The sequence below is a fragment of the Balaenoptera acutorostrata genome, chromosome 5, assembly GCF_949987535.1.
Source record: "Balaenoptera acutorostrata chromosome 5, mBalAcu1.1, whole genome shotgun sequence".
Classification (NCBI taxonomy): Eukaryota; Metazoa; Chordata; class Mammalia; order Artiodactyla; family Balaenopteridae; genus Balaenoptera; species Balaenoptera acutorostrata.
Genome location: NC_080068.1, coordinates 26,518,024 through 26,526,499, shown reverse-complemented (window position 1 = coordinate 26,526,499; position 8,476 = coordinate 26,518,024). Strand labels below are relative to the sequence as shown.

Sequence of the window (8,476 nt, the reverse complement as noted above, 5' to 3'; positions counted from 1 at the left end):
AAATTTCCATCCCCAGCCCAGTTCTCTCTTCTGAACCACCAACCTGTAAATATAACTGCCTTCTTTACATGCCACTATGTTCTACAAAAATCAACCAAATCAGAATCATGATCTCTTCCTCAGCTCTCACCAAATCAACTGCAGTTTGTTTTTATTTCTCTTGGAGTCACTCTTTACATCTTCCTTTATTATCTTCCATTACCAACCCACTACCAAATGTAGATGAGCTTGTCTATGGATTATTTTTCCATTCCATCCATTTCTGTACTACCACTTCTTTTCAAGCTCCTTCCTCTCTCTCTTGGATTTTTGGTCATATGCTTAAGGTATCTGGGTCCTTTTTCCCCTGGCCCATAGATTCTCCACTTTTCAGCCAGAGAAATCATTGTAAAGCACAAATATAATCACTTCAATGGCTGCCCATTGAGCATAGGATAAAAACCAACATCCTTAACGTGGCCTACTAGATGTGAGTGGCCTCTCCCCTCCACAGGTATCCATCCAGCCTCATCTGGACCACTTACCTATCTCCTTCTGTGCTCAATCACTCAGGCCTTCTTCCGGTTCCTCAAACACACTCTTTTTCCTTTCCCCTCCAGGGCCCCTATGTTCTCTCTGTTCCTGTGCCTGGCATGCTGCTATCTCCCTTGTGTGAATTTCCTTTTGTTTTATTGGGGCTGGTTCATTCCTGCCCACCCTTCAGATCTCGGGTCACCCATCTCTCCCTCCTGAAAAGTTTCCTCAGACCTTGCTTGAGTCATATTCCCTACTCTACCCTCTTACTGTCCTGTTGTAAGAAATAGATATCATAGTTGTCATTTTACATCGTTTGTCAGATTATTTTATTGATGTTGACTGCTCTCACTAGATAATGGACTCTGTGGAGGGAAAGGACCCTGTCTGTTTTGTTTATTCACTTTATTTGTACCCCTAACACCTACCAGGGTACCTGGCATATAATCAGTTCTTAACGCATATTTGTGGAATGAATGAGTGAATGAAGGAAGTGGAGGGCTTTGCTCAGGTGGCTGATGACCCAGATGTTTGCTCGCTCCTGACATGGTAACAGGAGATGGTGCTGGAGTCGAGGTGTTTGGGTATCGCTACAGTCTGAATGTTTCTGTCCCCTTAGAATCCTAACCCCCAGGTGGGGCTTCGGGGAGGTGATTAGGTCATAAGGACAGAGCCCTCGTGAGTGGGGTTAGTGACTCTGTAAAAGAGGCGGAGCTAGCTCCCTTCCCCCCTTCCACTAAGTGAGGGCACAGCAAGAAGGTAGCAACTATGAACCAGAAATTGGGCCCTTTCCAGACACCGAATCTGCTGGCACCTTGATATTGGCCTTCCTAGCCTCCAGAACTGTGAGAAATAAATTTCTGTTATTTATAAGCTACCCAGTTTACGGTTTTTTTGTTATAGCAGCCCAAATGGACTAAGACGGGTGGGAATTGTCTCCTGAATAACCAGACTCCAAAAGGTGACAAACCGTGCTTTATATTATTATTGATACCTAAAGGTGAGATTGTTTTTCTTTTTAAAATTTTCCACTTATGTATATTTGATGATTTTCCTGTAACAAAAGTGTATCCCTTTAGTAATAGGAAATTCCAAGTTTTAAAAAACAGAAGTGATGTAATATTTTCAAATTAATCATTTGATGAATGGATAAAGAAGATGTAGCACATATATACAATGGAATATTACTCAGCCATAAAAAGAAACGAAATTGAGTTATTTGTAGTGAGGTGGATGGAGTTAGAGTCTGTCATACAGAGTGAAGTAAGAAAGAGAAAGACAAATACAGTATGCTAACACATATATACGGAATCTAAGGAAAAAAAAAAAAGGTCATGAAGAACCTAGTGGTAAGACGGGAATAAAGACACAGACCTACTAGAGAATGGACTTGAGGATATGCGAAGGGGGAAGGGTAAGCTGTGACAAAGTGAGAGAGTGGCATGGACATATATACACTACCAAACGTAAAATAGATAGCTAGTGGGAAGCAGCCGCATAGCACAGGGAGATCAGCTCAGTGCTTTGTGACCACCTAGAGGGGTGGGAGAGGGAGGGTGGGAGGGAGGGAGATGCAAGAGGGAAGAGATATGGGGACATATGTATATGTATAACTGATTCACTTTGTTATAAAGCAGAAACTAACACACCATTTTAAAGCAATTCTACTCCAATAAAGATGTTAAAAAAAAAGAGTATATATACATATAACTGAGTCACTTTACCATGCAGAAGAAATTAATACAACACTATAAATCAACTATATTTCAATAAAATTAAAAAAAAAACAAAACTTAAACCTAAACTTTAAACATTGAAATGTTCACACATCTAAATATTTCTAAGGAAGTTGTGTTTAAATAATTTGGAATGAAAATATCCTTGGAACGTACAGATGGCCAACAAACACATGAAAAGATGCTCAATATCACTAATTATTAGAGAAATGCAAATCAAAACTACAATGAGGTATCACCTCACACTGGTCAGAATGGTCATCATCAAAAAATCTACAAACAATAAATGCTGGAGAGGGTGTGGAGAAAAGGGAACCCTCTTGCACTGTTGGTGGGAATGTAAATTGATACAGGCACTATGGAGAATATGGAGGTTCCTTAAAAAACTAAAAATAGAACTACCATATGACCCAGCAATCCCACTCCTGGGCATATACCCAGAGGAAACGATAACTCAAAAAGATACATGCACCCCAATGCTCATTGCAGCACTATTTACAATAGCTAGGGCATGGAAGCAACCTAAATGTCCATCAACAGAGGAATGGATAAAGAAGATGTGGTACATATATACAGTGGAATATTACTCAGCCATAAAAAGGAACAAAATTGGGTCATTTGTAGAGACACAGATGGACCTAGAGACTGTCATACAGAGTGAAGTAAGTCAGAAAGGGAAAAACAAATATCATATATTAACACATATATGTGGAATCTAGAAAAATGGTATAGATGATCTTATTTGCAAAGCAGAAATAGAAACACAGACGGAGAGAACAAACGTTTGGATTCCAAGGGGGAAGGGGGTGGTGGGATGAATTGGGAGATTGAGATTGACATATATGCACTACTATGTATATATAAAATAGATAATTAATGAGAACCTACTGTACAGCACAGGAAACTCTACTCGGTGCTCTGTGGTGACCTAAATGGGAAGGAAGTCGAAAAAAGAGGGGATGTATGCATACGTATGGCTGATTCACTTTGCTGTACAGCAGAAACTGACACAGCAGTGTAAAACAACTATATGCCAATAAAAAATAAATAAATAAAATCTATAACCCCACATATATATCATTAAAAGTTGCCAGCAATGCAAAGTATAAGATTTTGCAACTGCAATGAAAATATTTTGTAGGATATGTAAACTGGAGGCTCCACCAAGTTGCTCAAAAATTATTTGGCTAGAGGGTAAATATACCTTGTACCTCATAATGAAAGTCTTAAAGGTAGGGATGGAGATTAACACTTCAGGCTGTCTACAGCATATTAATAAAATTCAGTATATTTTCGAAAAAAGAAACAAAAATATCCTTGGAATAAGGTTTATATAGATATAGTGAGAAGATGGTCTTTTGCAAAGGAATAAAATACTGTTTGTTTTTAGAATATTTCAGTTATAATTTATTAGGGGCTATGATAACTTTAAACAGATTATGCTAACACTGCCTGAATTGCATAATTTTGTTTCAAACCTGATATTTCAAAATTTAGGTTACTCATTGGGTAAAAGAGAGTTTTTATTTTGTGAAATATAAACCAAAATCCTTTAGTAATTGTGACATTGAAACATTATATATAATAGTATTAGAGTTATTTAATATAATTACATTTACACAGTTCTTGTGTTCAAACTGTACTTTATTTTGGATGAAAAACAATAGTCTACTCAGTTAAAACTTATGTATACTTAAAGTAAGAAAGGCTAGAGAGTGCCTGGGTAGCTCACCTGGTAGAGCACCAGACTTTTAATTTGAGGGCCCAGGGTTCAAGTCCCTGTCCAGGCGCCAAGAATAAATAAATAAACAGAATAAAATTTATTTTTTAAAAAAAAAGGAAAGAAAAACTAACTCAGTTTTCTTTTAAACTGAAAATTATGAAATGACTGCTTCAGATCAATGCTGTTTACCAGACAGAGGTTAAAACTGTATGTACAGAGAACCAAGAAATAGACCCACACATGCATGGTCATTAAATTGATGACAAAGTTGACACTGCAGTACGGTGGGGAAATGACAGTAAGTGGTGCTGGGTCAATTGGATACTCATATGAAAAAAAAAAAAAAGGATCTTGATTTCTAGCTCACAACATATGCAAAAATCAATGCCAAATGGATTATAGATTTTAAAGTTAAAGTAAAAAACCAGAACATTTCCAAACAAAAACAGAGAACTGTCTTCTTAACTTTGCGAAAGGTAAACAGACACAGAAAGCACTAACCCTAAAGTTTAAAAAGTAATATATTGGGCAACATTAAAATTGACAACATCTCTTCATCAAAAATCATGTTTAAGAGAATACAAAAAGTCACAGAGTGGAAGAAGATAGAGTTGAAGATGATATAATTAATTCCTATATTTGTCAAAGGGCTTGTAGTTGGAATATATAAATACTCCTAGAATCAATGAGAAGATGATAGGCAATCCAAGACTTCAGCTTTCAACCAAGATGGAGTGAAAGAGAATAGATTTGCCCACCTTACTGAAACAACTTTTTTAAAAAGGACAAAATATATGAAACACACAAGGTGAAACAAACAAGGGGAGCGCTGCTTGTTTACTGCCTTACTTTCTAGGTCACAGCACAGCGTGCTTGCAGCCCTCTCTGAATTGAGGAGATGGATCTGGGAATTCAGGGAGGCTAATGCAGTTAGAGGTCGCAGGACACTAGACCAGACAGGAAAGAGCTACACTGAGAGAGAGCTCTGGCCATCCCCACTCAGGTGGTCCCCTCATGTCTTCAGCTGAATAGGGGTCAGCAGATGTAGATGAAGAAACTTCCTGACACTAGGGAAAGAATCACTGGAAAGAACTACAGGGAAAAATCACCAGGGAAGGGACTTCCCTGGTGGTGCAGTGGATAAGACTCCACACTCCCAAATGCAGCGGGCCCAGGTTTGATCCCTGGTCAGGGAACTAGATCCCACATGCATGCTGCAACTAAGAAGCCTGCCGGCCTCAACTAAGGAGCCCATGTGCTGCAGCTAAGACCTGGTGCAACCAAATAAGTAAATAAATAAATATATATTTTTAAACTTATTAAAAAAAAAACTTATTAAAAAAAAATCACCAGGGAATCATTCAGGGTGGAAATAGCTCCTGTTCTTTCAGCCAGAGTGAAAAACATCAAAATTCATAAAGTGCTGTAGGATTTTGTCTTAGTAGTGGGCAAAATTAAAAATTAGCCCTAGACTAAATGCTGCTGTGACTCTGCCTAAGAAAACATAATAACAAGATCCCATAAGTTCAAACTGCTCCCAAGAAACTTAACTATGTCCTAAATCAGAGCTCAGTATATTCATAGGAAAAAAAAAATTTCTAACACCAACTCATTTTCTATAATTCTACCCACAGTTTTCTCAATTTCCAACTTGTACCAGTATTTAATACTCTTTTAATCTGCTAAAAATATTAACTGACTGCTCTCCTAAATCTAAAGATTATATAGTTTTAGTATAAATATATATCACATATTTTTGTAAAATTTGACAAAACCTAATTAGCATGCCTTGTTTTAAGTCCATGCTTCTTCCACTGTTTATAAAATCTGATTTAATAATCAAAAATTCTTGATTTGACGTTGATCAAAAATTACAAAGAGGGCTTCCCTGGTGGCGCAGTGGTTGAGAATCTGCCTGCCAATGCAGGGCACACGGGTTCGAGCCCTGGTCTGGGAAGATCCCACATGCTGCGGAGCAACTAAGCCCGTGCACCACAACTACTGAGCCTGCGCGTCTGGAGCCTGTGCTCTGCAACAAGAGAGGCCGTGATAGTGAGAGGCCCGCGCACCGCGATGAAGAGTGGCCCCTGCTTGCCACAACTAGAGAAAGCCCTCACACAGAAACGAAGACCCAACACAGCCAAAAATAAATAAATAAATAAAAATTAAAATAAAAAAAATTACAAAGAAACCGGTAAGTATGACTCACAATGAGGAGAAAAATCAACTGAAGCCAACCCAGAAATGATATAGATGGTAAAATTATTTGACAAACAGAATGGTTTTTATAGCTATATCTCATATGTTCAATAAGCTAGAGGAATGACTTAACATGTTAAGTAGAGATATGGAAGATATTATAAAGACCTAAAGCAAACTTCTAGAGATGAAAAATATAATGACTGACATGAAAAATGTACTACGTGCAATTAATGACAGATTAGACATCACAGGAGAAAGGTTTAGTGAATTTAAACACATAGAAATATGAAACAGAGAGAGGAAAAAAAAGATTGAAAAAAATGCACAGAGCATCAGTGAAAATGGGACCAGTTCTAATGGCCTATAGGCATGTAACTGGAGTCTCCAAAGCAGGGAGCACAGAAAAATATTTGAAAAGATAATGGCCAAAAAGTATTCAAATTTGTTGCAACTGTAAATCCATAGATTCAAGACACAGTATCGCTCAGAGAAATTAAAAGACCTAAGTAAGATATACTGAGTTCATGAGTGGGAAGACAATATTATTATCAGTTTTCTCCCAGAATGATCTGTAAATTTAACACAATACCAATCAATACCCCAGCAAGCTGGGGTGTTTCTTTTTGCAAAATTGATAAGCTGATTCTAAAATTCATATGGAAATGCAAAATACCTAGAATAGCTAAAACAACTTTGAAAAAGAACAAAGTTAGAGAACTTATACTACTTGACTTCAAGACATATAAACCCACTGTAATAAAGATAGTGTAGTACTGGCATCAAGATAGACAAATGTTAAAAAACTAAAAATAGAGTTACCATATGATCCAGTAATCCCACCACTGGGCATATATCCAGAAAAGACAAAAACTCTAATTCAAAAAGATATGCACCCCAATATTCATAGCAGCACTATTTACAATGGCCAAGACATGGAAGCAACCTAAATGTCCATCGACAGATGAATGGATAAAGATGTGAGATATATATACATATATTTATATACACAGTGGAATATTACTGAGCCATAAAAAGGAATGAAATATTGCCACTTGCAGCAACATGGATGCAACTAGAGATTATCATACTAAGTGAAGTGAGTCAGACAGAGAAAGACAAATATCATATGATATCACTTATAGGTGGAATCTAAAAAAATGAAACAAATGAACTTATTTACAAAACAGAAACAAACTCAGAGACACAGAACACAAACTTATGGTTACCAAAGGGGAAGCGGGGGAAAGGGATAAATTAGGAGTTTGGGACTAGCAGATACAAACTACTATATATAAAACAGATAAACAACAAGGTCTACTGTATAGCACAGGGAACTATATTCAATATCTTATAATAAATTATAATGGAAAAGAAAAAAAGGTAGACAAATGGATCAATGGAACAGAATAGAGAGTCCAGAAATAACCTCACACATATATCGTCAATTGATTTTTGACAAAGGTGCCCAGTCAATTCAAAGAAGAAAGGATAGTCTTTTCAATAATTGATGCTGAAGCAATTGGATATCAAAATGCAAAAACAACAACAATAAATTCAGTCCATACCTTCGGCACGTGCACAAGTGTACTCACAATAGATTATAAATAGAAAAGTAAAACCTGATAAAAAGAAAACTTATGGAATAAAGCATAGGAGAAAATCTGCGTGACTGAGTTATGCAAAGGTCTCTTACATATGATGCTCAAGGCATGATCCATGAAAGAAAAAAATGATAAATTGGAGTTTTATCAAAATTAAGAATCTCTGCTCTTTGAAAGACACCATAGAGAGAATGAAAAGACAAGCCACAAAATGAGGGAGAAAATATTTGCAAATCACATATTTGATAAAGGACGTCTCCAGAATAAATAAAGCACTATCAAAATTTAATAATAAGGGCTTCCCTGGTGGCACAGTGGTTAAGAATCCGCCTGCCAATGCAGGGGACACGGGTTCGAGCCCTGGTGCGGGAAGATCCCACATGCCGCGGAGCAACTAAGCCCGTGAGCCACAACTACTGAGCCCACGTGCCACAACTACTGAAGCCGGTGCACCTAGAGCCTGTGCTCCGCAACAAGAGAAGCCACCGCAGTGAGAAGCCTGCACGCCGCAACGAAGAGTAGCCCCCACTCGCCGCAACTAGAGAAAGCCCACGTGCAGCAACAAAGACCCAACGCAGCCAAAAATAAATAAGTAAATAAAATCTATTAAAAAAAAGTTAATTCTTTAAAAAAAACTTAATAATAAGAAAACAAACAACCTAATTAAAACATGGGCAGAGGGCTTCCCTGGTGGCGCAGTG

The 8,476-nt window shown here is 37.5% G+C and overlaps 1 non-coding gene across 1 annotated transcript; it reads left to right on the top strand.

The window, feature by feature from the left end:
* The first annotated feature begins 3,966 nt into the window (after window positions 1–3,966).
* TRNAK-UUU (transfer RNA lysine (anticodon UUU)) lies at window positions 3,967–4,039 on the top strand. Its single transcript has one exon. It is a non-coding gene; the product is annotated as a tRNA-Lys (tRNA).
* Window positions 4,040–8,476: the final 4,437 nt, after the last annotated feature.